The 18,988-nt window shown below is 48.9% G+C and overlaps 1 pseudogene; it reads right to left on the bottom strand.

Annotated features, from left to right (window-relative positions):
* Positions 1-1,585: 1,585 nt before the first annotated feature.
* On the bottom strand, positions 1,586-10,818 carry LOC102497230 (NADH dehydrogenase [ubiquinone] 1 alpha subcomplex subunit 2 pseudogene; annotated as a pseudogene).
* Positions 10,819-18,988: the final 8,170 nt, after the last annotated feature.

Raw genomic sequence — 18,988 nt, 5'->3', positions numbered from 1 at the left:
CACCAAACACAAACAAACAAAAAAAGAGAAAATAGCTCATGTTGATGAGGATGTGAAGAAATGGAAACTCTGTGCACTCTTAGTGGGAACGTAAGATGGTACAGCTTCTCTGGAAAACAATATGGAGGCTTCTGAAAATTAAAAATCAAATGAAATAACACTCCACACCCATTAGGCTGACCACTGCAAAACAAAACAAAACAAAGAACCAACAGCACAAAACAGAAAACGACATGAGTCACTATTGATGAGAGTGTAAAATGGTGCAACCACGGTGGAAAACATTATAGTGATTCCTCAAAAAATAAAACAATAGAGTGAACTAGTCTCACTTCCGTGTCCTTATCCAAAAGATTTAAAAGCAGTCTTTGAAATGATAGCTGCACTCCTGTGTTCATTGCACCGTTATTCACAATAATCAAGAGGCAGAAGCATCCCAACGTCCATCAGAAGATCCATGGATAAAGAACATGCAATAAAATATTATTCAGCCTTAAAAAAGGAAGGATATCCTGTCAAACATTACAACCTGAATGAATCTCCTTAGGCCAGGGTCAGCTGGGGTTGTGTCCTATCCACTTTGAGTTATTTTTATTTTTTTGGAGAGGTTTTTGCTACAGGGTGCATGCGCTCACCAGAGAGACAGAGAGAGACAGAGAGACAGAAAGCGAGAAATCACCCCCCGGGGGAATGGCCACGCCTCAGTCCCTTCTCCTCCATTCTCCTCTTGGGATCTTGAGCACGCACGCACACGCACCCGGCGTGAGTTTAAGCCACTGGGTTCGGGACTCGAACCGCGGTCGACTACATGCGAGTTCAGTGACATAGCCATTATGCTAACTGATGGTCCCTTGAGTTTATTTTTGTATATGTTATATAGGTAAGGGTCCAAACTTCATTCCACATTGCATGTGGATAGGCAGTGTTTCCAAAACTATTTGCTGAATACACTGTTTTTTTTCTTTCTTTTTTTTGTTTTCCCCAATGCTTCCTTATAGAAGAGTATTCAACTATACAGGTGAGGAACTATCTCTGTGTTCTTTATTCTATTCTCTCGTTCTAAATGTCTGCTTATATTCCAGCATCACATCGTTTTGATATCTATAGCTTTGTAATGTATTTTTAAATTGGGAAGTGTGAGCCCACTTATTTTGTACTATTTGTTTGTTTTTAGTTTTTTTTTTGCCATGTACAAGCACTCTCCAGAGGGACAAAGGGAGAATCAGAGAGAGGGAAAGTAAGAAATCACCTCCCCCCACCAAAGGGGGTGACCACTGCACAATCCCTTCTCCTCCACTCTCCTCTTGGGATCTTGGGCATTCATGCACATGCACCCAGGGTGACTTTCTTTCTTTTTTTCTTTCTTTTTTGATGAAACAGAATAAAACTTTTATTTTTATATTCAACTGAAGGCCTCAGTGGTTGTAAAATACGGGATAGAAAACAAAATGAAAACAAGAATACTCAGAAACAGCATTTTACAGCACAAGTTTTATAAGGATCAGTTGAACATAATTTTCTACATTGTACTCAGTTCAGCAGAGCTCAGGTTCTGGGTCTGTACTCTTCATTCTCAATTTAGGCCTCAGGCTTTGCTACTTGGCACATTCTCCAGTGCTCAGGTTACCTGGTCAACACTGAGGCTGCTTAAAGTGATGTCCTTCTCTTGGTCAAATGGGTAGCAAGCCCAGAGTTTGGGCTGCACATCGGCGCATTCCTGGTTCAGGATAGGCAAGTTGGGGCTCATCTTCATCAGCTCTACATAGCACTTGTCAATGAAGTCCCTCATACCCTGGTTGCCTGGTGAGCACTGGCATAAGTGGATGTCAATCTTACGCAAGGCAAGCTTTGCAGCCACGACCCCATGAGTTGCTGCAGCCACTGCCGTCTTTGCTAGTACTTGCACCCGGAATGACTTTCAAGCTGCTATGTTTGGGACTTGAACTGTGGTCAGTCATGGGGGTTAAGCCATGTCTAGTGTCTTAACCACTATGCCATCTGCTGGTCTCCACTCTGTGCTTTTAAAAATTGTGTCTCTTTGAAGTCCCTTAAGAGTCATATACATTTGAGGATGTCTTTTTTCCTATTTCTGAAGAAAGTGCTATTGATATTTTGGTAAGAATTATAAATCTGTGATAATCAAAACAGCATGGTATTGGCAAAACAAAAACAAAAACAAAAACAAAAACAAACAAAAACACCCCAGGTATGTAGACCAAAGGAACAGAATAGAGACCCCAGAAATAAACTCCAAAATATATAGCCAACTGAGTTTTTGCCAAGGGCACCAGTCAATCTGGTAAGAAAAAGAAAATCTCTTCAGCAAACGGTGCTGGAAAAACTGGGTCTCCACCAAGATGAAACTGGACCCCTATCTCTCACCATTAAGAAAAATCAACTCAAAATGCATCAAAAACCTCAACCTATAGCCTCAAACTAAAAAGTACTGGTGAGTAGTAACACTGGGGAAACTCTTAGAGACATTGGAGTAGGCAAAGATTTCTTAAACCCCTAAAACACAGGCAATAATCCCAAAAACAGACAAGTGGGATTGCATCAGGTTAAAAAGCTTCTGCTCATCAAAAGAAGCAATAATTAGAATGATTCAACAACCTTTGGAATGGGAAAATATATTTTCAAACTTTGCCTTAGATAAGGGACTGATAATCAGATGATACATGGGATTCAAGTGGCTTACCTGAAAAAAAAAATCAACCCAATTAAAAGTTGGGCAATTGAACTGACAGAGAACTCTCCAAGGAAGACATAAGAACAGCCAAAAAGTACATGAAAAAAAAAGCTCAACATCCCTTATCATAAGGGAGATGCAAATCAAAAACACAATGAGATACCACCTAACCCCAGTCAGAATAGCAAAGATTAAAATAATAATAATAATAATAATAATAATAATAATAACAAGTCCTGGAGAAAGTATGATGAAAAGAGAATCTTCTTCGCTGTTGGTAGAAATGTAAATTAGTATAGCCACTGTGGACAACAATATGGATGTCCCTCAAAGACCTACAAATAGAACTGCCATATGATCCAGCAATTGCTCTGCCAGGTATCTACACAAAGGATGAAGACACACTCAGTAAGGAAAGTACTTGCACATCCATGCTTATTGCAGCATTATTCACAATTGCTAAGACATGGAACCAACGAACAGATGAATGGATAAAAAGTGTGGCACATATACAGTATGGGATACTACTCAGCTCTAAAACACAAGGAGACCCTGGCATTTGATAGAAAGGGGATAAACATGGAAGACTCACTGGTAATTGAAGCAAGCCGCACTGTGGAAGAGGGGCATTGTATATCTCCACTTAATATATACCAAATGTCTGCACTCTATGGCAGAATTGGAAAGATTGTAGGGTATGAAAGAAATGGCGAGCAATTGCAGATACCAGAGACAGTGTGGGAGGAAGGCGGGAAATGGGGAGGGTCAGAGGAAGGGACTCAAGGGGAAAAAGTGCCCCTGCCTGAGAGCAGAGAGATAGGGTACCCTGAGGGAAGGGGCTGTGGACGAGAAATGACAAATAAAAATGGGGTTTAGGTGGACCCAGCATCTCTGCTGGAGAACCGGCAGTCTCAGTTGTTCTTTTTTTTTGTTTTTTAATGGGGTTTTTGCTATAGGGCATGTGCGCTTGCCAGACAGACAGAGAGAGACAGAGAGACAGAAAGTAAAAAATCACTCTCCAGGGGGGGATGGCCACACCACAATCCCTTCTCCTCCATTCTCCTCTAGGGATCTTGGGCATGCGCACACACGAGCCCAGCGTGAGTTTAAGCCACTGGATCCAGGACTTGAATCACGGTGTACTACGTGGCAGTCCAGCGACAGCCATTACGCTAACTGCTGGTCCCCGGCGGCCTGAGTTGTTCTGTGCTCATTCTTTTGTAAGGGAGGCAAAGCGCTGTGCTTCATCTGTAGGGCACCTCCTGGTTCTAAGCAAGCCTCTCCTGGCTTTCTCTGGCTACACTCAGCTTTCTTCTATCTGCAAAGCCCAGCAGTAGATTATGTCTTTGTTTAGAGCTTTTGCATGCCCTGCAGAGATAGTGCAAAGACTGTAGCTACTTTAAGGCTCTCCCTGCAAAAAAAGCAAAACATTTAAGGGACACAAAAACGGAAACTTACGTGTTGATGACAACATATATGATAATATTTTTGACTGGACTAATATACAGTGTATTCATGCTGGAAAACTCATTTTACAAGGTATAATGATATACTGAATGTACATATATAAAAAGGAAACAATAAAAAAATCAAACACTGAAACAGAACAAAAGGATAATTGGACCTATAAGGCATTTGCAAGAGTATTGGTTTTATTTATTAAATTGAAAAAGAAAGCCAGAGGACACATGTGCTCACCAGAGGCAGAAAGATTGGGGGAGAGCACCCCAGAATGGGCATGGCCATGCCACAGTTCCCTCCCCTCTACTTATCCACCCTTGTCAGGATTTGAGGCATGCATACCCATGAACGTGGTATGTTCCTCAAGCTTCCAGGGCTAGGATTCAAACTATGGTCAGCCATGTGGGATCCGGCTCCCTTAACCACAGGGCTCTGGAGTTGAACCACAAAGTTTTATTTTTGAAGTCAAGTCACACTTTAGAAACTTAAGACCATATTTTCAATGCTTTCTTTATAGATGTAATCAGTTCCATTCAGAGAGAAATGCCCAAAGAATTAGATCATAAATGAAGGAAAGACGGCAGGAAACAAAATTGAAAGAACAAAAGCATGAGAAATGTCTAGTTTTTCCTCATTTCTGTGATCCCGTAGTTCTGCTTTTTGGAGAGACAGTGAATGGGCAGAGATGTGGGGAGCAGCACAATGTCAACCACCATTATTTTCTAAATTCTGTCATAATTATCCTTTAGTAGTTATTTGTCACTAGTGGTATTAATGAAAATGACATGCCTGGAAAGGAAAAGTTACATAAAACTTTCTATTGGGAAGTCATAAAAGCTAGTTAAAAAAAAGAAAAGTTAAAAAGCCCCTCCAGTTTGGACATTTTCTAATTAGGTAAATTGGCAATGGATCTTATTCTACCTTTTCTTTTTGAGAAGCCTTTTTTTTTTTTTTTTTTTTTTGGATCAAAAGCCTTTCCCTTCATTAATGTCAAAATACATAAATAAGTGTCTGCCTAAAACTCTTATTTTAGGGGTAAAATACTTCAGTCTTTGTATCAGTATTCTAAAATTCTGGTTTTAATAATTCAATGTTATGGGACCTACATAGAATTTCTTATGGGAAGACACACAGAACTCCAGTCTCTTACAAAATGATTTATATTTCTTTTATGTTTTTATTCTATTCTTGGTACAACTTGATCATTAGCAGACACAAACGGTACCTTGAAGCTTTGGTCAGTATGTAATAAATGATTTACCATTACCCAGGGCACCAGAAATGCCGCATCCCTTGGAAACTGGGCTGGGAAATGAAATATGGACAGCCCCACATTCCTATCTTTCTGAGATCATCAGGCAAACACGAACCCTCTGAATCCACCGAGGTACCATGCTGGCTCATTCTCATCTCCTGCATGAAGTCAGGCTTCCTGCCCTTCGGATGGCGGGCTGGCCTTTGGAGACCTTGCAGAGGAACGACGAGCTTGCCACTTTTGCCACGAGCTTCCCGCGTGCCTCATGTTATGCAGCCAGGCAAGAGGAGTAGCTGATCTATCTGCAAACTTTTGGCTTTGTGGTTTTGTTTTTAAGAAAAATAGTTTTTAGTATAATTAATTTGTTATTATTACTATTATTTAATTTGACCAGAGAGAGAAAGGGAAAGTGAGAAGGTAAGCTGCCGGGTCCAGGGCTTGAACTGCAGTCGGCTATGTGAGAGGCAAACACCCTAACCACCATGCTACCTGCTGACCTGGGCTTTGTGGTTTTAAACAATCCAAAAAAGAATTCTTCTGGAACATCTCTTTCAAAATTCTTAGGCTGACTGGTCTGACTCCCAAGGGCTACTTAGGGCAGGATAATCTCTCCTGAGGGTGTCAGGTTCTGTCTTATTTCATTTTAGGGCCAAGCACTGTTTTTTTTTAAAGAATGATTTATTTGGGGCCAGCAGGTGGCATGGCGGTTAAGGGTGCTGGATTCCCACATGGCTGACTGAGGTTCAAGTCCCGGACCTGAAGTCTTGCTTTGTCACTTTCTCTCTCTCTTGCTCTGTAATAACTAACTAACTAAATTTAATTAAAATAATTCTTAAAAAAGAACGATTTATTTAACTTTATTTCTTTATTGCTCCTATTATTATTTTTAAATTTACTATAGGGCACATGCACTCACCAGAGAGAGAGACAGGGAGAGAAAATGAGAGAGAGGGAAAGTGAGAAAGCGAGCCACCACATTCGGGACTCAAACTGTAGCCGCCCATGTGGCAAATCCAGCACCTTAACCACCATGCCACCTGCAGGCCCGAGGTACACGCTCTTTATGGTAACAGTGTAGACTGTGGTATAGCCTCCATTATCACATCCAAGGAAGAGATGGGGTCTAAGCCTGAAGGAAGGACAAAGGACAATTTAAGGACAGACGGCAGAATCAAAAGAATGACCGTGTGTATTATATCTACATACAGGACGTGTAAAATATGTGCTGTGTACATTACACGCACTGTATGTCGCACCACATGCACTGCGACGTGCACACGTGTACTGTAAGTCACACTGCCAGTGGATAGCACACGTGTTCAGAGCCCGACCCTTCTGAAGCCCCGGGCTGCGCAGCTCAAAGAGGAGCTGAAGGACCCAGAGCTGCGCCAGGGTCTTGCTCAATATTTACCCCGCCCTTTCAGGGCACTGTTCGCACAGGGACGTGAGCCGCGCCACCTCAGGAACCCTCAGAACAAGTACTTCCTGACCACCCCAGCCTGGGCTGAGCGCCTGCCTGAGCAAAGGAAGCTTGGGTGAGCCTTAGTCCACGCAGGGACCAGCCGCGGGGAGGCAGGCGGGGGTGCCAGGTGGCACTTGGCCTCTCCCAGGTGGCGTTCCTCTCGCTCCCCTCTTCCTGGCTGCCAGCCTCCCCGTGTGCCATGCTCGGCCTCCGGGCCATGGGGCGGTAAGTTAGGCTGGAAGGAGGGACGTCTGGGGTTTCCTGCAGCATCCTCAGAGTCGGAACGAGACAATCGGGCTTCCTAAACTGGGCCGACCAGACAATGAAATATTTATTGTTATTCATCCTCTCTCTCTCTTTTTTGAAGTTCAAAAATCCTCATCCTCCCTGGACTGGAGTCTGTGTACACATGACAGGAATTCGCAATGCGATCAGCGCGGCCCAGACCGCTCACGGACGACCTCAACTCGCAGCCAGCAGAAGGCAGCGATGGGACTTGCACCTGTGCCCCACTTAATGACTTGTTCCTATGAAACTAAAAGGCGGCGGGACAAAGGGAGGCCGCGTAGAGGCCAGCCTGCTCGTTCTTGGTGTCGGGAACGTTTCCTTACACGGGTGAGCAACGGGGACAAGAACTGGGATGAGGTTTCGAAAGACTTTCATAGGAATAGTACTTCATTTTAGAGATCCGTAGTTTCTTTTCCCCATGGTGAGTCCCCCCTCACCCTGCATGGAGAACTGTGGGGTTCATGCAGATAACTCACACAGAAATGCTTGTCTCTCTTTACATATTTAGATAATGGAACAAAAATAGCAACGACTGATTTCCATGGTTGGCGACCACTTATTCTCTTCGCGTTAGTTGGTAGGTCCTTGGCTGTGTCCTCAAACCAAGTCACATACCAGTGGAAATATGTCACGGGCTCATAGGCCAGTATGTGACTTGGCCAGCCACATGGTGGTTAAGGCGGCTGGATCCCACGTGGCTGACGGTGTGCTTCAAGTCTCGGACCCAGCCACTTGAGAAACATGCCAGGCACATGTACACGTGTGTCCAAAATCCAGAGGGGATCGGAGGAGAAGCGATTGAGGTGTGGCCATCCCCCCAGGAGGGACTTCCATCCTCTCACTTTCTCTCTCTCTCTGTCTCTCTATAACCAAACAATGAACAACAAGAAAAGGAAAAACATCCCAGGATTGTCACTGAAGAGGGTCCAGAATCTGGGGGCGGTACCGCAGTAACGCAGCGCTCTGGGAGGCTGACACGAGGGAGGTTCCAGGTTCAGTCTAGAGCCTGGCATGAACACACCAGCACGCTTTTGCCGAAGTTGGGGGTGGGTCATGGCATGAAGACTCTTTTAGGGGTCCCCACCCCCCGTTTCTCTCTCATGGAAGAAAGAAAGAACTAAACTTTCAAAAAAGAGACCCCATTTCCTTGCCCAAGCTGGACAGCTGTTCCTGTTGGTCCCGCTAGTTGGTAATCTGGGACTGAAATGTCTCCGTCAGTGGTCAGCACGGGGCTTACAGAGGGAGCAGGGCGTGAGCTCCCTCCTGCTTTGGGTGTCGCCCCCATCCAGCCCCAGCTCCTGCCATTTCCCATGGGACCCCGTGCTCCAGTGAAACCCCGGTGTCCCCAGCCCGTCCCGACTGCTGTCTCTCCGTGACCCTCCTGCTATGCACGTCCTCCTCTGTTCCCTGGGCTGCCTCCTGCAGGTCCCCTCACAGGCACTTCTGGGTCTCTTCCTCACCTCCTCCTTGACATCTTCCAGTCAACCCAGCCGGCCCACATCCCATGCTGAGAAAGGCCTCCCTCCTTCAAGCTCTCGGTTCGTCCTCTTCACATCCTTGAAAGCCACGTCTCTCCTTTCAACAGCGGCAGACTCACAGGGAGCCCGTGCTGCTGCAGGTCCTACTTGGGTGCAGCCCCGGCCCTCGGGGGCGCATTCCGGAGAGGAGGCAGTACACACGCATGTGAAATGATGCCTGGTGGCACACGACTAAAACGTCACAGAGGTTTTCCTGTCCGGCTTTTTTTTTGGAGAGGTTTTTGCTATAGTGCATGTGCGCTCACCAGAGAGAGAGAGAGAGAGAGAGAGAGAGAAATCCCCCCCCCAGAGGGAATGGCCATGCCGCAATCCCTTCTCCTCCATTCTCCTCTTGGGGTCTTGGGCACGCACGCACATGCGCCCGGCGTGAGTTTAAGCCACCAGATTGGGAACAAGAACCGCGGTCAACTACATGAGAGTCCAGCGACATAGCCATTATGCTAACTGCCGGTCCCTTGTCCAGCTTTCTTAGTACGCCCTGAGAACAGGGTCTGGTAAATCTGGCATAGAGGACTGTTATCAGAAAGGTGGGTTCAGTGGACTTTTTTCTTTTAGAGAGAAGTTTTGCTACAGGGCATGTGAACTCATTGGAGAGACAGAGAGAGACAGAGAGACAGAAAGTGAGAAATCAGCCCCTGGCGGGATGGCCACACTGCTATCCCTTCTCTTCCATTCTCTTCTTGGAATTTTGGACAAGTATGCACATGTGCCCAGCATGAGTTTTAAACTGCTGGGTCTGGGACTTGAACTATGGTTGACTATGTGAGGGCCAAAAGGTAGTGTGGTGATTAAGGCGCTGGACTCCCACATGGCTGGCTGTGGTTGGAGTACTCAACTTGGCGGCTTAAAACTCACCCTGAGCATGTGTGTATGTGCGCCCAAAATCCCAAGAGGAGAATGGAGGGTCAGGGATTGTGGCATGGCTATCCCACCAGGGAATGATTTTTCACTTTTCCTCTCACCGTCCCTCTCTGTCTCTCCAGTGAGCGCACACACTCTATGGGGAAAAAAATAACTGAAAAAATTATTTACTCATTTATTCTGTGGGAGAGAGGGACACAGAGAGAGAGAGGCGGGGACAGAGCCAGAGATGGGTACCTCAACAGCTTTTCACAGCACAGGTCACCCCTGGTCTCAGCCTGCTCGGGCCATGGGGACATGTGTACTTGCCCGACATACTCAGGGATGTCCCGGGAGAGGAACTCGGGACCTCTCCCACGTGAGCCCACTGCCCTGCCGCGGCACCACCCTGGCGTGGCACCATTTCCCCAGGTTCCCGATCCCGCCAGCACTGGAGTATGTAAAAGAAAGAAAAGCTCATTTTACTTGTCCTTAGAGTTAGAAAGTTTTCTCTTCTCCAAGAATGTCTGAGTGACATTTGCAGAGATAATAAGGCATTTTCCTACTGACTAGGAAACAGCCGCCGCTGCAGTTCGACAGGTGCGTGGCTGTGCACCTCCTCTGACTGTCGTGGTTTGACACGCGGAGGGGTCACCCACCAGACACGGGGAAGCCACGGCTCCGGGTTACAGGCGTTTATTTCTATTACGTTCCGTGGCGTATGATCTTGAGCAAACATTTGTCGTCAGTATTTGATAAAAAGTCTGATTCAATCAAGTAAATAAAGCATTAGAAACAATCATTTCATTCCTTTACCAAACTAAATCCATTAAGACTCTCATACAAGTAGAAGGGAGGACAAAGGATATTTAAAACAAAACAAAACAAAACAGGGAAAAACCACTGCACATTTGCATTTTAAAATTAATTGCTGCCCTAATTATTTGTCAGTGGAAGCATATATTAAGCAAATATAACTTAGAGTAAGCTTTTAGACACCCACAGGATTCTCCCTCCGAGTTAATTGCCACCGTGGTTCAGTGTGGCAGTTTATTTTTGCTGTCTCGGTGACTGAGGAAGGCGAGCTGGAAATGGAGCCACGGGGACTCAGACGGAGGCTCCAGGGAGGGAGACGGACCCAGGAGGGCACGGCAGTTCCCTCCTCTTAAGGCCTGGAAAGGGTGCAACCCACGGGGAGTGTGGGGCCAAGGGGCTGCCCCTCACCAGTGTTACGTGTGACTCCGCGGCCCCGAAGGGAAGAGAAGGTGAAGGCGTAGTTCGCCATGGCGTTACCACTTGGCTTCCCTTTAGGATCGACTCATTGTCTGTTCTTTCTCTGTCTTAGTTGGAGCTGCTGTAAACGAATGCCATAGACCACGTGGCTTAAGCAGCAATTTAGGGACCAGCATGTAGTGTAGTGATTAAGGTGCTGGACTCCCACGTGGGAGACTGTGGTTCGAGTCCCAGACCTGACAGCCTGAAAATCACACTGGGCCCAGGTGAGTGTGTGCCCAAAGTCTCAGGAGAACTGAGGAGAAGAGATTGGCGCGTGGCCATCCCCACTGGGGAATGAGTTCTCACTTTTCCTCTCACTGTCTCTGGTGAGTGCTGTCTCTCTCTGGTGAGTGCCCATGCCCAATGGCTACACCTTAAAAACGAACAAACAGAAGCCAGCAATTTAATTCTCACAGTACTGCAGACTAGGTAGTCCAGGATTCAGGTGCCAGCCAACCCAGGTTCCCACTTCCAAGTTTAAGTGAAGGCTCTCTGTACTCTCACATCTGAGAGAGAGAACGAATCTCCTGTCCCTTCCTCTTTGGGGAGGGGCACTAATCCCACCATGAGGGCCCCACCTTCATGACGTAACCCTCTCACCTCCCAAGACTGCTCCCTGTATGTCATCCCACTGTGGGGTAGACCTCACACAGGAGCTTTGAGGAGACGGGAGCACTCAGCCTGGAGCGCCTGTATGGCGTGTGGACAGAGCTGTAGGCACAGCTGGAGCATTCATTGTTGGGAATCACTATCAAACGCTTATGCAACAGCCCAGCGAGGCTGAATAACAAACAGCCCAGAACTCAGAGCCTCGGCAAGTCACCCCCTCTGCTCACGCTTCCGGGGAGCAGGTTGGCCGTGGCAGCTGATCTTGGCGGGGTTCCACCAGGTGCTAGCTCCTCCTGGAGCGCTCTGCAGGGCCTGGACCGCTGAGACGACTTGCTGCGGCTGCAGGCTGAGTTCAGGCCGGCTGGCTTGTCTCTCTTTCTGCAAGGGCCATCCGAGGGCACAGAGGTATCTGGCTTCGCCTGTTTTTGAAATGGAAGGTGACGCTCTCAGAGGGATGACTAAACATGCCCTTGAGGCCTGGGCTCAAACCGACATATTGCCACGTCTGCCCACCTTAATCAGCGGAAGGGAGCCCCAGGGTCAAGCTCGGCACCACAGTTCTAGGAAAATCAGCTCTTCTCACGACGCCAGTGCGCAGGTAGGTGACGGGAGAAAACAGAGAATGTGCTAAACAGTGATGTGCTCTACGACGACTACCTTTTTTCTTTGAAAATCCTTAATTTACTGAACCAAGCCTTTATTTGCCTTCGTCTGTGTTCTCCTGGGTCTGTTAATTAGAAGCATGTCAGGTTAGCCAGGAAGATCTCAGGAAGACAGGTAACGCGGACGGTGCAGAGAAACCTGACGTTGGCGATCCTCCGGCAGAAAGAGCCCTGCGGCCGTCTGGTCACGCCGTCGCCTCGCGCTTTGAGGATGGGGTCTGCGGGCTGCGGATTCGCAGAGCTTACGGCTCGGAGGGCGGCACACGGCCTCCTGGTGTAGACCAGACGGGCAGGGTCCCGCCTCCACAGATGTGTGCGTGACTTTCCTGCTCTGATTCCAGCATCACCTCTCCCCTGTCACCAACTGGCAGCCCACAGCAAGGGATGTTTTTCTGATCATTTTGCACTCATTAAACGCAGCTGTCACAACAGTCAATGTGAGGATGCGTGCAAAACTTTTCTGCCACGTCAAAATGAAGCTGAACCGCTTTTCAAAAAAGAGCCGAAACCTTTGAAGCCTGTTCTCAAGGAGTATTGGAAATATCGCCTTTTGTCGCTGACAATGGAAAGTGTTTCGTTGCAACACAAATTAAATCTCGGCCCAGGCTTAAGAAGTATCATCCATCAAAATTTTGCAGCGGAAAGCAGCTGAAAGCGTTGGGTCCACCGGCTGGGGTGCAAGTGTGCTGTTTCTGGGTCTGAGTGACTCGAGCGCCTTGATTGGCCAGTGGTTGCTCGTGGTTTTAAGGGGGCAGAGTAGTTCCCTGGCTCTCGAAGAACTGTTAGAAGAATAAACTCACCTGCCATCGGCCACGTGCCCTGTTAGAGCATTAAACAGAGCAGCAGATTCTGGACCCCCAGCAGAGACCCACTGGATTCAACTGTGGGTGGGGAGGCGGTCGCCCACGGTCCCCATGCAGTCATTAGGGTCCACGTTACCCGCGTGGATCCAGAATAAGGATTGTACGTGTCAGCGATGTGTCTTTTCTTTTTAAGTTTGTTTCTTTTGTCCAGAGAGATGGGCAGAGGGAGAGGGGCACGCCCAAAAAACGGGCTGTTTGTGACCTACCTTCCACTTCAGTAACCTCTGGATTGGTGTGTCCATGGAGGCCTCTGGAGGCAAACCAAGAACCCTCCCACGCGGGTCAACCTCACAGCCTTCCTGCTGCACCGCCATCTGGCCCTGGCATGTGCCTGCTGATGCAACACCTCTAGGTGCCCCTGTCGTTTTCTCTGAGCAGTTTAAAAGCTGGCCCTGGCCTCTAGCTCTCTGAGCAGTCTTTCTCCAGCTCCCCTGCGCTGCACAATGGGACCTCCATCTGTTCCTCTGTCCCGTACGCCCCGGTCACAGTGGTTACGGTGCTTCCCCTGGCCTGAGTGCTTCTCCTCACGCAGCCCCACTGCAACGGGCGCTGAGAGAGAGGACTGTGTTCCTCGTCACCTGCGAGGCCCCGATGGTGGACAGACTGGGCACAGAGGCTCGCGGCATGGCTGTGAAGGAGGGAGGGGAGGAGGGGAATGGGGGCAGCGGGAGTGCCAGGGCGGGTCAGTGCGCCTTTCAGCCAGATGCTATCAGCACACGGCAGGTTCTCATCTTTATCTGCCCCTCTCCCCCGAGGAGCGCATGGACAGCCATTGCTGATCGAGTCAACGAGGGATGTGCTCAGGGGCTGGCAGGTGGCGTGGTGGTTAAGGCGCTGAGCTCTCATGTGGCCTACCGCGGTTCGAGTTCCAAACCTCGTGTGTCTCTTTCTCACTTTCCCTCTCTCTCTCTATGGTGAATAATAATAATAATAATAATTAATAAAATTAAATAAATAATTCTTAAAGAAGAGAGGGAGGTTGAAGTGTGCATCTCCTTGGGGAGAATCAGCCGACTCTGGGCAGGAAACCCAGCTCCGCAAGTATTTTGACACTAGCTACTTCCTACCTCACCACGTTTTCCTGACCTTTGGATGGAGCCCAACCAGGAGCCCAGAGGGTGCGACACCGGCGCCATGAGATCCCTCTGCACTCACAAGGCAGGGCCACAAAGCCAGGCCTGCACCTAGGGGGTGCTGAGGTTACTCCCCACGACCGAACCCTGTGACAAGAGACTGTCATGGTGACTTCAAGAGGGACATGTAAGAAATTGAGATGCTGCTTCTACCACGATGCCACGCTGCAGAGAAACATCCAAGGACAAGGTAGAAATAGTGAATGTAAGAAATTGTGGAGCAAAGCCCAGAACCCTCGAGTGCTCTGGCTACCCTACAGGTGCGTGCTGGCACTGACCGGAGAGCTGAGATGAGATTTAAGGAAGGTCAGTGGGTCCGAGAGCCCCCAGCCGGCCGTGCTTCAGCGTCCTGGGGGAGCCTGTGAGGAGGGAGCCCAGTGCCCACGCCAGGCTCAACCACCTCCGGACTCTAACCCCCTACCGGTCACTGTGCACACAGTGTATTCGGCCAGAGTTTCTTACTTCCGCAGTTCGATGACTGGATCTACTCTGTACACCTTCATCAACAAGTGCAGAGTGGCTGACTGAGTGCTGGCCGTGTACAGGGCTCGTCTGCCATGGAGGCCGCCTCCCCGCTCGCTGCGTGTGAGCTCCTGCCCCCTCCATGTCCCCTCCACAGAGACCGCCCAAACATCCCCTTGCAACTTGTCTCCTGTCCCATTGTATCTTCGGGGCCCTTGTCCCCACCTAGCAGTCACTAGAGCTGATGACAACACGCAGGGTTTTCAAAAGGTTCAGGGAACATGCATATTATAAAAACCTTTAGCATGGCCTTCCAAACCACTTTGCACCAACATAAACTCAAAATAACTTTAGTTCCATTTTCCATGAACCTTTTAAAGCCTCCACATGATCTATATTTGAAGCTGGCCAGGAGAGATTTCAGGTGTCAGCGTGGATAGTGACGAATACTGGAGATGGTGGCGCTCCTCAGTGTCCTGATTTGGTCACGACACACCGCATTCATGTGCTCAAAAATCACCCTAACCCTAAAAGCATGTCCAACAATGATAAATCAATTAAAATGATCATTAAAAATAAAAAATGAGGATGGGTCCAGCAGGTGACATGGTGGCTAAGGCTCTGAACTCCCACATGGCCGAACAAGGATTGAGTTCCAGACGTGGTGGCTTGCTTTCTCACTTTCTCTTTCTTTCTCTTTCTGTCCCTCTGTGGTCAAATTAAAAAATAATAATGATAAATAAAATAAGAGAAATAATTTTAAAAGTTAATAAAACTGATCATTATTTTACCGGTTTGCCTTCTGCAGAAGGACAGGGCCGGCGTGCATGTCCTTAATGTGTAGCACGGGTCCCTGCGTGTAATCGCAATGAAGTAAAAGGTGAGTGTGCTCCGGGCTGGCTGCGTGGCTGGGGGTAAGGCACTGCTCCGGAGAGGCCGGATCTCACATGGCCGCCAGGGTTCGAGTCCCTGGCCTTAGCGGGTCTGAGCACTTGCTGTGAACACTCATGAGCACGAGACTGGGCTGGAGGACTGGAGGACGGGGGCCGGGATCGTGACGTGACCGGCCTGGCTAAGCTCGTCTCTCTTTCCCGTCCTTGCTCACTTGCTCTCGTGTGTGTGCACACTGTGTCATGAATAAGGAAACAATATGTAACATGACTGAATAGATACGCGTAATGCTTAGTACGAAATGAAACAAGACCAATCCTTTTTATCGAAACTCGGTCATACTGGGGAGAGCCGTGGGCACGGAGAAGTGATGAAACGAGGCATTCCAGGACACTTTTACGAGTGACGCAGCGATAATTACTAGGAAAGGCTGCAGGTGGTCTTGGTGCAGACCGAGGTGGGGTCCGTGCTTGTTCAGATGAGAAGCAGACAGGCAGATGGGTTTGTAACACAGGTAGGACCGTACCCTGGCCATGGGCAGCGCTCTCCTGCAAGGTTGGTGTGCAGGCAGGACGCGCTTGCACGCGTGCGCATGTGTGTGTGTGTGTGTTAGAGAGAAGCCACAGCCTGCTTGAGTGAAAGTTGCACTCTGGGCCACCTCCTGCATTGCCTCCTTCTCCGCCATCCGTATTGCTCCCTAACGACGGGCTGGCTGTAAGTCCTTCCTCGATGACTTTCCATGTGTATCTGTCATTCTGCGGGGGGCAGGGGGTGTCGAGGGGTAATAGTAGATTTTGACCATTCCATAGGTAGCATGTATTAATAAACAGTTATTTAATTATATTTTTCATGCCTTTCTTAAAAGTACTATCAGGGGCCGGCAGGTGGCGTGGTACTTAAGGTGCTGGACTCCCACATGGCCGACCACGGCTGACCACGGTTCAAGTCCTAGAGCTAGCAGCTTGCTTTCTCACTCTCCCTCCCTCTCTCTCTCTGTCTGCCTCTGTCTTTCTGGTTAAATTGAAGAAGAAGAAGAAGAATAATAAATACAATTGAGTAAATAGTTCTTAATTTTTTTTTTTAAGTACGATGTATCTAGCCTTCATTTTAAAAGGAAGTAATTCCCAATTCAGTATAATTGGAAACATTTTCAACTATTTTTTGAAAACTCTCAAGGACTATTCAGGACACCCTGGGGTGGGTGGAGCCAAACCAAGACTGGCTCTCAGAGGGTTAAAACTGCTTGCCTGACAGGGGGCCCTGAAGGTCGCACTCGGACAACCATGTTTCTAATGGTTAGGACCACTCCGAACTCAGAAGGCTTTAAAATTTATTTCTTCATTAATGAATGCTTTAGAAAGTACGCTGTCCCTAATTCCCTTCTTTGAAAGATGGAAACTTTAATGTGCAGTTAATTAAATGTTGTGTTGATTTGCAAGCCCTGAGCTCTCAGAGGCCTCAGGGAGGTGGAGGCAGGTTTAGAAACCAAACACCCGGAGGACTGTCTGTCCCTGATCTGACCACCGAGCAGGCAGCACTGTTTGCCGCAAATGCCCGGGAGGCGTCCGAGGTGCCCCTGCGGCCAGGACTGCAGGCCTGGGTTCAGTGACGCCCGTGAGGCTCTGTTTACACTTGAGAGGAGCAGGTCTGGGCCTGGGAGGGAGGAGGCTGGCCCGAGCCCACCTCTCTCCACGCTGCCTGGCTTTTAGAGGCCTTCTCTCTCCGCTGGTGCTTCTGCACGTCTTTGTGTGAGAGAGCTGCGTCTGCTCGAATTCTTTTCACAGCAAACTAAAGAACCCAGCTGTGGTGCTGGGTGCGCCATGAACCTGCCGGCTTTTTGTCTGCATTTACCAAAGGGCACGGGGAAGCCACGCAGGCGGGTGACTGGTGTGAAATACAGAGCTGGCTAGGCGGGCGGGGCCCGTGGACATCCAGATGGGTGTGGGGTGGAGGTGGCTCGACGGCAATGCAGAGGTGCTCCCAGTCCGAAGCTGCATGCGAAAGGGCCTTGGGGCTCGTCTTTCCTCCCTCAAGGAATTGAAGGTGGCCAGATGGTGACGCAACGATGAGAGACGACATTCCAAGTGGCAAGCCCGTAGGGAAATTTTTTTGGCCTCCCTGAGGACACCAGGGCTGTGTCTGGCCCTAGGCTGGGCTGGATGAAGCTGGCACTGGGCTGTGGTGTCAAGATCCTGTCAGGGGTGCTCTCTCTCTTTCTCTCTCTTTCTATCTCTTTCGCTCATGAAAGAAAGAAAGAAACTTTAAAAAGGGGGAAGAAATTGAGTGGCTTGATTTTGCAAGAAAAACTATAATTCGCGCGAAATAACGAGCCGCTGCTCAGTGACAAACTTGTCACCGTTTGGCCCTGGCTAAAGGCACCACTCACACAGTCACAGACGACAACGTGGAGGGTGATCTGCACCAGAGCACACTGACTTCCGGCCCACGCGTGGGAGGGCAGAGCGGGGCCTGGTGGGGACGGGCTCGCGGGGCACCTCGGCCCCGGGAGCCTTTCCCCGCGGCTCCTCTCTGAGACCCTCTTGTTGGCGATGCCCCCAAGAGCGGGCGAAGATCGGAGGGCTGACTCTGGCAGAACTCTTCTATTCTTATTATGAATAAAAATTTTAAACCCAAGCTGATAAACATATTTTTTTTCACGCTGAATTCATCAGGAATACATTAACATTTTCTAAAAGGTAAAGGCGGAAAAAGTGAAAGAATTAAAAGGAGAACATTAGGATGTATTTGGCCATTAGGATCCCTGTTTCCGTCAGCTCCTGCACCGGAGCCAGAACGTCACCCCATCTAACTGACGCGCCCGGAACGAGCTCTGGAAAAGTGCTCCTTCCTCGCCGTCGGAGCAAGAGCTTGTTCTGGGCGTGTGCGGAGCCCGTCATCCTGAGAGCGAAATCTGGAGTGAAAGCACACGGCATATTTCGCATAGGTTCTGTAAAAGGATCCAGGCAAAACAGGCTTCGCAACATTAGCTCTGATCCTCTGTGGAAGAGGCAGTTACTCTCGGGGGTGACATATGGCTGAGTTGGTACGATGCCCAGGAATCTCAATGTCCCCCCGAGAAGGACGAGCCCTGGCTCCGTCCTTCACCCACGTGGTTGGAGGGACACGAAGCACAGGCACCCGTGGACACGTCACCGTAGAGACGGTCGTGCCCACCGGTGCCAAGACCTGAGGGGCTGCTGAGCTGGGCACTTGGCAAGTCCAAGGCCCCCTTCTGTGAGAACAAGTTCTCTCAAATCAGGGAAATTGTGAATGGAGCTCAAACCCATCTGCTAGAATTCGAGCGTGGTGACGTTCCGTAGTAAACGAAGCACAGGCACCCGTGGACACGTCACCGTAGAGACGGTCGTGCCCACCGGTGCCAAGACCTGAGGGGCTGCTGAGCTGGGCACTTGGCAAGTCCAAGGCCCCCTTCTGTGAGAACAAGTTCTCTCAAATCAGGGAAATTGTGAATGGAGCTCAAACCCATCTGCTAGAATTCGAGCGTGGTGACGTTCCGTAGTAAACAGCAACAGCCACGACAGTGGCAGGAAACCAAGAAA

The sequence above is a fragment of the Tupaia chinensis genome, unplaced genomic scaffold (genome assembly GCF_000334495.1).
Source record: "Tupaia chinensis unplaced genomic scaffold, TupChi_1.0 Scaffold143064_1, whole genome shotgun sequence".
In the NCBI taxonomy this organism is placed as follows: Eukaryota; Metazoa; Chordata; class Mammalia; order Scandentia; family Tupaiidae; genus Tupaia; species Tupaia belangeri.
The sequence above is the reverse complement of the archived record's forward strand: the minus strand, read 5'-3'. Positions and strand labels throughout refer to the sequence as shown.